This window comes from Podarcis muralis, chromosome 6 (assembly GCF_964188315.1).
Source record: "Podarcis muralis chromosome 6, rPodMur119.hap1.1, whole genome shotgun sequence".
NCBI classification, from domain to species: domain Eukaryota; kingdom Metazoa; phylum Chordata; class Lepidosauria; order Squamata; family Lacertidae; genus Podarcis; species Podarcis muralis.
The window spans coordinates 25,008,626-25,020,019 of NC_135660.1; the positions used below are offsets into that span (position 1 = coordinate 25,008,626).

Here is an 11,394-nt window from a genome sequence, read left to right on the forward strand (position 1 = left end):
AAGCATTTTAGTTATCAAGTGTTATGTGTGTAGAATGGAGCTTTGATCAACCTCTTTCCCAAAGCTCCAGTATAACTTGTTTGCGGGCTACATTGTTAGCATGAAATTCTCCAGTGAAGATAAGCAAATAGAATACCACATTTGCTTTATCGCTACAAATGCGTCTCAGCTGGAATTATTTTCCAGATAGAGTAATGAAGTAGATCAGCCAAAAACGTTCAAGAGGTTGGGGGCATCTTGCAGATAAGTTTATTTGAACCAGAGAATTATAGTTGGAAGAGACCACAAGACTCACTTAGTCCAACCTCCTGCAATGCAGAAATTTGTTGCCCAATGTGGGGCTCAACTCTAGACCCTGATATTAAGAGTCTCATGCTCTACCAAATGAGCTACCTACTAGCATAATGCAGGAGGCTAGTGATTGGAGCTCTTGATGTTCAAATAAATAAATAAATAAATAAATAAATAAATAAATAAATAAATAAATAAATAAATAAATTAATACCTCACCCATCTGGCTGGGCTTCCCCAGCCACTCTGGGCGGCTTCCAACAAAATATTAAAATACAGTAATGAATCAAACATTAAAAGCTTCCCTAAACAGGGCTGCCTTCAGCTGTCTTCTAAAAGTATGGTAGTTGTTGTTCTCTTTGACATCTGGTGGGAGGGCGTTCCACACTGTGGGTGCCACTACCGAGAAGGCCCTCTGCCTGGTCCTCTGTAACTTGGCTTCTCACAGTGAGGGAACCGCCAGAAGGCCCTCGGTGCTGGACCTCAGTGTCCGGGTAGAATGATGGGGGTGGAGACGCTCCTTCAGATAAAGCCCTTCCACGAAAAATCCTAGCAATGCAATTATATGTAAGTCTAACAAGAAGTAAGTTTCCATAAAGTTCAAGAAAGCAGGTATAGGATTGCAGCCTGTGCAACTTCAGTCTATGTGGATACATTTACTCCCGTTCACATTTTGCCACTGACAATTAAGTCTTTTGCAATTTGTCACTTTGTAATCACAGTGACATGGACTATGAAACTATAGTTATTTAAATATTGAGATAGTGAATGACTAAAGGCAAATTACAAATGGCAATAATGAGTTTTAACAAATAATGAGTTTTAACAAATGATCAACCACAGATTACACATTAATTTGTGTTGATGAATAGTGAAGATGTGTAGGTTTATAATCACTTTCCTGTGAGATTTATTGAACAGAAGCAGCGTTTCTTCAATTAATCCTCATTCTTAGAAATGAATAAACTGTGTAAGTGCAGAAATTGCGGGGAATTATTTGCACACGCCAGTTTTAAGGCAAGGTATCTGGAATTCCCTTGTTTTCTCAGGTTTTCAGGGTGGGTTGTACATTTGAAATTCATTCTTGCTTTTTCTGTTGTTGCTAGAGGGATCCTCAGATTTACTTACTGTATACTGCTTTACATTTTATCAGAAATATCTAAAAGTGGATATATCAACTAGTCAACGTGTGGGCATCAGAAGCAAAATTAGCCTTGGGCACACAGTGTTGGAGGCAGAGACAGCAGTATGACCCCACAAAGAACTGTCTTGTGCACAAGTAACACATGAAAAGGGCTTTACAGTTCTATATATAAAAACAGTTCCTGTCCTATGTGCAGGGGTCAGCAAACTTTTTCAGCAGGGGGCCAGTCCACTGTCCCTCAAACCTTGTGGGGGGCCAGACTATATTTTGGAAAAAAATATGAATGAATTCCTATGCCCCACAAATAACCCAGAGATGCATTTTAAATAAAAGCACACATTCTACTCATGTAAAAACACGCTGATTCCCGGACCGTCTGGATTTAGAAGGCGACTGGGCCGGATCCGGCCCCCAGGCCATAGTTTGCCTACCCATGTATGTGAGCAACAGAGGATATACCTTAGAATCCTAGGAATTTTAGAAGCAGGTGAACAAGTGTTGAAGTACTTCCTGGAGAAGTGGAAGTTTGAAAACCAAAGGAGTGTTAATGCTTTTCCTTTTCCTGCTCTGTGGCTAAAAGCTCATTGTCGTAATCTTTTATTCCACCTGACTGGGCAATCAGTGAATCATTTGACCAATGATTCAGTCCAATTCCCTTTTCTCCTCTCAAGCAAATATGATGACTTATATACAACAGGAACCATGGATATGGACCTTTCCCTTCCTCACAACTCCATGCCTTCATGGCTAATTATGTTTCTTGCACTTAATGCATGGGGGCATACACAAAATCTGGAGGTATATTTTCCTGACTTGTTTTCTTCAATACCTTCCAGAACCTTGGTGAGGCATTCTCTCTACAATTGCAGGATGGCTCATTTAGCATTGTCTGTGTCCTGCTCTCTCCTTTACCCAGCCAGTCGGGGCTACAGGATAGAACCATGCTTTCCAAACAACATATATTGTGATCCCTTTGCTGACCCTGTTTAGCACACAACATCCCTGGGCAGCTACTAGGAGCCTGGCAGGGCCCACTGATGCTCGCCAAGGTCCCTCTTTAAATGTGTTTTTCTCCTGCTTCAGCCAAGTGGCTGGGTTTGGGCTTTTAAATTTCTCACAATGCCCCAAAGGTGCAAGATCAGGAGCATTGTGGGAAATGTAACAAGCTGGCTTCCTGACATCCAGCATGGATCAGAGCACTGTGGCTGTGAACAGAACAGCCCAGCATGGATCACTTGCAAATGAGGGGGGGTCCCCTGAGGAAATTTCGTTGGAGACTCACTCATACCTGCAGCCAGTTCTACATAGGCTCTTGCACCAGATAATCCTAGGCCCCATCTGCGTATCATACCATTTTGAACAGTCATGACAATTCTCAGAGCCACTGAACAATCAATTCCTCTTCCCAGGGAACTCTGGGAATTGTAGCTCCTTGAAGAAGAAGGAAGTCTTCTAAGAACTTTCAGCAGCTTTTACAAATTACAGTCATACCTCATGATACGTCCGCTTCACGTTACGTTCTTTCAGGTTACGTGCCGTGGCGACCTGGTAGTACCGGAAAGGGTTACTTCCGGGTTTTGCTGCTCACGCAGAAGCACAAAATGACGTCACGCACATGCGCAGAAGCGGTGAATCACAACCCGCATGTGCGCAGACGTGCCGCTGCGGGTTGTGCTCTTTTCATGTTGCGAACGGGCCTCTAGAACAGATCCCGTTCGCAACCACAGGTACCACTTTACAGTCTCCAGAATTCTTTATGGGGAATCTATGACTGTTAAGGTAGCATAAGAAAGCTTTAAATCTAAAGCACAGGTAAGGCCCACCCCAGTTTTTTCCAAGTTTCTCTCTAAGCTTTATATTTCACATGTAAAGTGACTAAATTGTGAAAGACCAGGATTGGTCTAACCACACTCCCATGATTTCACTAGACCAATATTAGCTAATCCCAACACTCATGGCAAACTCATGGCCAGCAACAGTTGGGCAACCCCAAACCACATGCAGCTTCAGAAAGGTCAGCAGCCTCTTCTTGTTTCCTTTGACAGGATGTGGAGGTTGTCCACCTGGAACATTACTGCCTCTGCCTTTGCACCTGCACTAGAGTACCTCAGACTAGTATCTGTCCTCCCTTGAGATGTTGTTGCTGCCCATATATCAACAATGTGTGGTAGAGCAGTGTTCCCCAACCTTGGGCCTCCAGCTGTTTTTGGACTACAATTCCCATCATCCTTGACCACTGGTCTTGCTAGCCAGGGATGATGGGAGTTGTAGTCCAAAAACAGCTGGAGGCCCAAGGTTGGGGAACACTGTGGTAGAGGACCTCACCTCTACAGCATGGGCACAGGTGGTGGATGCATCTAACATAGTGTCTTCAATTTTCAAAACATGCATATAGCTATCTCTCTCTCTCTCTCTCCCCCCCCCCAGCACTCTCATAGGTCCACAGTTTGGGAATCACTGCTGTTGTGCACACTTCTGCAATTTAGTCCCTGTCCACGGGCTCACAATCTAATATATATGATACAAATGGATAAGAGGGTGAAGAAAACAACATGTCCCTCTTCAACACTAATCTAAGCAAATTATGGCAATGCCACTCTTCCTGAAAGGCAAGTGTTAAGTGTTATGTGAAGGAAAAATAACAAATGATCCCTGCTGCAGAAAATGCCAACAGCTAACTCCTAAATTCATCCCTTCGGTAGCATGACTATCTGCATGGACAAAGTGTTATGCTTGCCAGTGTTCTTGCTGTTCGTGTGATGATTTAGACAGGCACTCTGGCCTCATGGAATGCATGTTCTGAGGGAATGTAGAATTTAAAACACAAAACTCTGAAAAGTTTTGCCAGTACGTTATAGTACACTGATGATTGGATGAACATACATCCCAGCTCACCAATGAAAGCATAAATTGGCCCCAAAAATATGTCTTTGTTTTACAGCTTTCTATCCCATTTTTTTGACCACAGAAATACTCCCATTACTTGGTTTTAATTGCCCATTGGAAAAATAATAATGCAGAGATTTGCCACACACTGTAGTTGGAATGATGAACTGAAGTGAGGGTGGGGCTGTAAAATGAATGGAATAAAAAGTAATTAATATAATGTATTGCAGAACTTGGGTGTACTATCTAATTTTCATGAAAAATCTGGGGAAATACAACTTTCCCTAAGATTTTCTTCATGGAAATCAGACCTTTACCCAAAAAGTTAATCCAGACTTCTTTGGACGTACTATTACCTGTGCCAAATTCAATTAATGAGTGAGGTGAAAATATAGCAAAAAACCTAAATAAATCCGTACTGTGAATAAGTTACCAATGAAATTAACATTTGCCCACCCTTTTTACATCAGAATGATCTTCACAACCAAGCTAATGCAACCCGTGAATGGTGATTGATTTTCTCCTGCTTTGTGTTTCCATAGAATTAAGTGGCAAGGTAATCCTGCTTGCCCTTTTAATTTGCAAACCTGGGAGGTGTAAAGGGTGATCAGATGCAGAGAATACTGTGCGGTAAAGAGCAAGGAGTCATTGCAGCTGACAAACTCTGGCATGATTCGCTTCTGTACACATCACATTGGAATTGTTAAATCACAATCTGAATCTTGACTGAGTAAACAATCCCTTAACATGCTTTCGAAATAATTGCTCACTGAAAATCTACGTTCTCGTGACACTTTCCAGTGCTATAAATTCAGTAACTCCAAAGCCACAGAGACAATTGCTTGATGTTTTTACACAATGATAGAAAAAGACTGCCCTAGCTGTATCTCCAAGAACTGCTCTATGAGCCACTGGAGACCAAAGAATAAGATTTGCTGTGTTTAGGAGTGGCCCTGAAGAAGATGCTAATTGGAGATGCCTTGAATCTAATATAGCACACTTCTGCCTACCCAGAGATTTTCTCTCTGTTTCCTAAACTGACACTTTCTGACTTTCTCTTTCCTCTTCCTCCTCCTCCATTTAAAGCCCTATAAGGATTGGGACCTGGATATCCAAAAGTCCTTCAACTCACACAAAAAACCATCTGCATCAGTGTTAGAAACTCAGACGTATAAGCTAGGTGCCAAATGCTAGGTAAACCAAGGTTACAGTCACCAAAATGGCATGCCTAGCTGCCACTTTGGGGCAAGACGGCAACAATTAACTGTAACGTTGTTCACTGCTCCTGCTCAGGCGGCCCAGAAAAAGCATTTTGATTCCTGAAATCCATCCCAATTGTGCAGATAAAATATAAGTGATAGAATTCTACAGGATGGGGTGTGAAACGAATGATCCCCAGGCACACACCTCCAGATGATGGAGATGTCAGGTGACATCCTTGCACCCAGGCATCCTCACTTGGTCTCAAGTAGTCAATGGCCAGGTGCCAAATGCGCCTGGCAACTGGCTAATTTCAAACACTGGTTCCCGGTTATTCCTTTCCAGCCACGGATGGAAGTTACAATCACCAGATGTGATAGGATGGCCCCATTCACCTGTCGAAGTGGTTTGCAGAGGTTTGGCCAGATCCACTTCTCCACCCTGCAATACAGCAAATGCACTTGCTACAGGCCCCCAATGCTATGGCCTAATCCAGGCATGTCCAAAGTCCGTTTTGGGGGGGCCTAATCCGGCCCGGTGGTCGGTTTAATCCGGCCCCTGTGGCAGTTCATTTCCTGGGGTAAAATCCTAAAATCAGCTCAACAACTCCAACCCTAAAATCAGCTCAACAACTTCAGTCCTAAAAGAAAGGTCAACAACCTTGGCCAGCCCGCACAGCTCTTCACTTCATCAAATCTGGCCCTCTTTGGAAAAAGTTTGGACACCACTGGATCCATTGGGCTGTCATAAATTCCATCCATGCCAACAGGATTTTTGGCAAGATCGAACACAGAATGTGGGACACTCTTCCAAGACAAGCCACACTGATTATTGCTTGACTTTTATACACCAGCGTGTATTATCAGGGATCACCTTCATTTCAGCTAGTTGGATTTCTTAAAGTGGAAAGAAAAAATGGGTCAGCTGCTTATTCAAATCCCCAACCTTCTGAAAAGACTCTCTCCCTTTCAGTACAGGAGCTCAGGAGGTACATAATGGTCTTAGTGCTATGGGTGGTAATCGGACATCATTCAAACTTTGTGAAGATGTGCTATTAGAATGCTAATTCCTGTCTCCTGTTAGAAACCACACCACAACAATTCATTAAATGATTTTAGTTTTGTGCTTAGGAACAATAATCTTGCAGAAATTCTGGTTATTAAAATATGCAGGAAGGACAGGATATAAGATGGATAAAAGAAAATATGAAATACAGTATGCGTGCAATCAAATGTAGCTTCGGAATGTTCCCCCTCTACAAAAATTGTGGATTTCAGGATCCAAAGACTAAGGCTGTAATCCTGCACATGTTAATTAGGGAGCAAGCCAAAAAAACTGCATGGGCTTTACTTTTCAGGAAACTTGCTGAAGGATTAGGCTGAGCACCAGGACACTAGCAAGCTTCCAAGTTGCACAGAACCCTTCTTCTTCCAGAAGGAATTCCTGCCTGAAGACCTTATGTCAGCTAAACAGCTGGTTTCATACGAAATGAAATACTATACCAATAAAATGCAAACAATAAAGGAACATACTAGGTCAGGCTATTTGTCCATCTCATGCCACATTCACAGGGTACATTTAGAGCACTCTGACACCACTTTAAACAGTCATGGTTTCCCTCTAAGAATTCTGGGAGCTGTGGTTTGTTGAGGGTGCTGAGAGTTGTTAGGAGAGTCCAAGAGCTACAATTTCCAGAGGGGTTCAACAATCAATCCCTATTCACAGGGTGAATGTGGCCTGAGTCCAGTATTATCTGTGGAAGTAACAGAAAGTTGTACGAATAGCAGCAGCTCTCCAAGGGGTCCGGTAGAGGCCTTTCCCCGTTTCTTTCTACCTGGTCCTTCTAAGTGGAGATGCCAGAGATTAACCTGGGACCTTCTGTGTGCTCCAATACGGAATTACAGTCTTTCCCCAAAACATGGCTGTCCCAATATTAGCAAGTTGGAATTTGAACATCCTAAGCAACAGATACAATGCCAACTGGTGAGTTTGGGCTTGTGTGGGGATATTTAGTGTCCTTGTCAAAGATTCACTAAATGTGAAGATTAAAAATATGGGGAGATGCAGCAGGGGTGTGCGCGCGCCATCATTCCCCTTGTTCGCCATTTGTTGGAGGGCAAACTTCCGAAGCAAGAAGTCTCCCCATGAGTTTTGGAATCGTGGTTTTCCAGGGTTCTAAAATGTGCAGGGAGCCAACAGCAGCACAGGAACTGTCAGTTACTCTCCAACTGTCAGTCATTCTCCAACTGTCAATCACTTTCCAACAATAGTGACACAGGGGGAGGAGGGAAGCTGGCACATTCCCCCCCAATTGTGCATTGATTTAGCAATTGCCTGAAGATGGATTAAAACACAGTCCTGCCTCTCTAAGTAATGACAGAGCTGGATGGTATAGTTTCTTCCATTTAACCTAGAACTGTCTACTAGGACTGGCAGCAGCATGTAGACAGATATCATTCCCACCATCTGCCAGGGAATGAATCTGGGACCTTTGTAGCTTCTCTACCACTAAGTTATGGTCCTTCCACATAAAGCAGGGGGGTGGGGAGGGAATGTGGCCATCCAGCCCTCTCTCTCTGACCCCCCAGGCCACACCCTTCCTCACCAGTCCTCCTCTGTGCCCTCTTCCAAATAAGTTTATCTGGCTGGAATGCGTCCACGAATTTTCAGGATTCCTCTTGCCTGCTTGGAAGGAGCCGTGCCGGTATGTCCTCCTACTGCTAACATACGGGTCCCAGAAGGTTTTCTGCAAGGGATCGCAACCCAGGCTGAAAAGGGACCCCCCCCCCCGCCATAAAGAGATAGTGTCCCTCAGAACAGCTGCATTGGTGGAGAAAGGGCATCTGGGCACACAGATAACTTGTCAAAAGGTTTCATCCACTAAGCAACTGCAGATGAGATGGAGGGAACGGGGCTCAGAGTCACTGGACTAATGCTAAAGGGCCTTTTGTCCCCGAGCCCAACCTCCTTCCTGTCCTCACCTCATGGTAGCTTGGGAGGTGAAGAAAGAACTCAGCCTTCCTTTGCTTCTATGCCAACTGTGGTGGGATAAGGGAATGAGTTGCTTCTGGTGTAGGCTGTGCTCCCCCTCAAGCACAACTCTTCTCCCATCCCCTTGGGCCAGGCCTGAGAATTGCATGTGACCTGCTTTGGTATTCTCTCCCCCAGGACCAGATTTGAAGTTTTGGTGGGTCTCCAAGTGTATGAAGTCTCCGCCATTGCCCTCACCTGATACATCACCCCTTCCCCATTTCAGCCCTTTTGATGTCCACACACATTCCACTTTACACACTTAAAGAGGGATCGACATCTTGCCTGTGACATTTTCAGAATTCTAAAATGATCTCTGCATGATTATTGTTATTTGCAGGCATTTCCCTTAACCTTGCCTTAAAAATAAAATGTCAGCTTCTTGTTGGAGCGTCACAGCTCCATCCGAAAGGTCATGGGACATATTCTGCTGCCAACTGTAGTGGTGGTGCAACACTATTAATTTCGGATTAAGGGCAGAGGTATAAAGGAATGCCACTTGATATTTGGTGCATATTTATTTGCACGTATCACACAGCACACAGTGTTTATATTTAAGCTACTTGACACGTACCAGAGACCATCCTGTTGTATTACTCAGGCTTCACAGCAACTTCACAACGACTGACAGCTGGTCCTTGCTTTGCAGTTCACTGTTTGCACGGTCAGGTCCCACACTACACTGGGTAATGTCTGAAATGTGGAGTTGTCATGCAAACTGTCTCTGGTCCCAGATGTTCCCTGTGCAACATAGTAGAAACCTGACCTGCTGCAACAGTAACCATTGCTACCAGATTAACATAAGAACAAACTTTGACTTAATGTGCTCTGAGGTTTTGTATGCTTGTTTACTGAGGATACAGACTTTGTACCAAGTTGCTGATGATGCACAGGGTTACGGCTACGATCCTATGCAAACGCACCAGGGATTAAAGCCCTAGTGAATACAATGGGGCATTCAACTTCCAAGCCAACATGCCTAGGATTGCACCGTAAATATGATTAAATCCTGATCCTTGCACGGATGCCAACAAAATTCATTCTGTAAGGAAGCAGGAATCTAACAGAAACAGAGGGGCAATTTAGAGTCAATATAAACCTAGTAGGGAAATTATTTTGAAAGTTGTGGAAAATAGGACAGGTCTTGCCAGTTCAGTTTGTTCCCCTTAACTGATTTGTCAAGTCAAAGTTATGGCTTGAGTTGGCCTCTACTAGTTGCTAGCAATAAATTGGAAAGTTGCTAGAAATAAGCTGGAAAGTTGTCGGCTTGCGGTAGGTCTGTCGCTGATTCTGTTAAATGGTGCCTTAGACCTGTTGACAAGAAATATGAGAGGATTCACATGACAGGACTTGTGAGTGCACAAGCCCTCTATCTTCTGCAAGCAGATAAATCTGTGGCATCGTTTCAAAGAGGTGTCCTTGGAACAAGCAATCGGTCTTCCTTGTGGACTCTGGTTGTTAAAACTATTGCTTTTAGCAGTAATTAAGGGAGTTGCACTTTCAGCACAGTGTAAACAAGGCATTCCTTCCACATGCACACTCTGTTAGAAGAGTTTGGAAAACCACGGATACACTTTCATCGCTCTTTTGATGAAGCATGGAACAAACTGAGTATCTGAGGCAAAGCATGATGTGATAGCAATAAACTTTCCAAAGAATAATGCCTGATTCTAGCAATGGTTAAGTATCTTTAAATGCCATTGACTTCGATGACTGAGTGGAAGAGAGTAGGGTTAAGTATGTGCTTAACTATATGTATATAAAAGAGGGCTTAGTTTTGTGCCTATACGCAAATATGCTTTTGCATGCATTCAAAAAATCACAGGATTGCCAGTTATCCTCCAAAAAGCATTAAAGAAAAGAAAAGGTCCTGTTCTATAGCTCTACACACACACACACACACACACACACACACACACACACACACACACCCATCCTTGAGTCCCACGTATTTCCTTAGGGCTTGTGAGATTTAGAAATCACGTCGTTGGAGTCTATGCCAGAAAACTTTCAGCTCTCTCGTGTAAAATGGGAAGCAAGAAGGGAAAGCCTTTCTCAGAAGGAAAGGGGTGGTGGAGGAAACTTTCCCTCCAGGGAGGGTGATAACAAATAATGATAATAAATACAACCGAGGCAGCAGTTTGCATGTGGGCAAGGAGGAAGAAAACCCAAATTTCAGGAGTTGGTAGGGCAGGAGGGGAAAGGGAACAGCACAGAGACGCGTGGAAGGAGGAGGAAACTTACAAGGCGAGAGGAGAAACTTGCAAGGCTTGGCAGGATGCGCTGGAAGCGGCTGTGCAACTGCGGATTTCTCCCTCTCTTCTCTCTCCGGTCTCTTCTCTGTCTCTCGGCCGGGCTGGGCAGCTCGGCATCCACGAACCTCCACCCTGGGGAAGCCACGCGCGTCTCACCTTCCTGGGTGTGTTGCAGCTACTATTGCTGCTGCTGCGAGAAGGCGGCGGCGGCAGCAACCTCAGTCCCTTGGGTGGCTGCGCGCAGGACTGTCCTAAGGCTTGGATCCGTTTGGCTTCGCCCCCCTGGATTTATAGCCAGGGCGGCTGCTCGTTGCGCGGCTGCGTTCCCCTCCAGCTCACACTCCACCCGCCCCGCTCCCTCCTGGGAGAGCCCCTAGTTCTGGGCCTCGCTTCTCCCCCCGCCCCACTTCCCCTCCCAACACGTGAATGAATCAGCCTCGGCTCAGACCCGCTTCCTCGCCGCCCCCTCCCCGTCCAGCGCAGCCCAGCAGCGCCGCTAATGAAATCGCCGTCGATGGACACGCCTCCGCCCGTTCCGCTTGTTAACGCCGCCCGAGGCTCCCGCTTCCTGTCCCTACCGCTGCGGGG

At 44.8% G+C, this 11,394-nt stretch overlaps 2 protein-coding genes across 2 annotated transcripts in view; one reads left to right on the top strand and one right to left on the bottom strand.

The window, feature by feature from the left end:
• The window catches only part of AGTR1 (angiotensin II receptor type 1), a 46,582-nt gene extending 35,435 nt beyond the window's left edge, over positions 1-11,147 (bottom strand). The window contains exon 1 of the mRNA XM_028731249.2: positions 10,796-11,147. The gene's annotated coding sequence lies outside the window, so the exon portion shown is untranslated. The remainder of the gene's footprint in view (positions 1-10,795) is intronic.
• CP (ceruloplasmin) overlaps positions 1-11,394 on the top strand; it is a 569,984-nt gene that overhangs the window by 283,266 nt on the left and 275,324 nt on the right. The gene's annotated exons all lie outside the window — the stretch shown is intronic.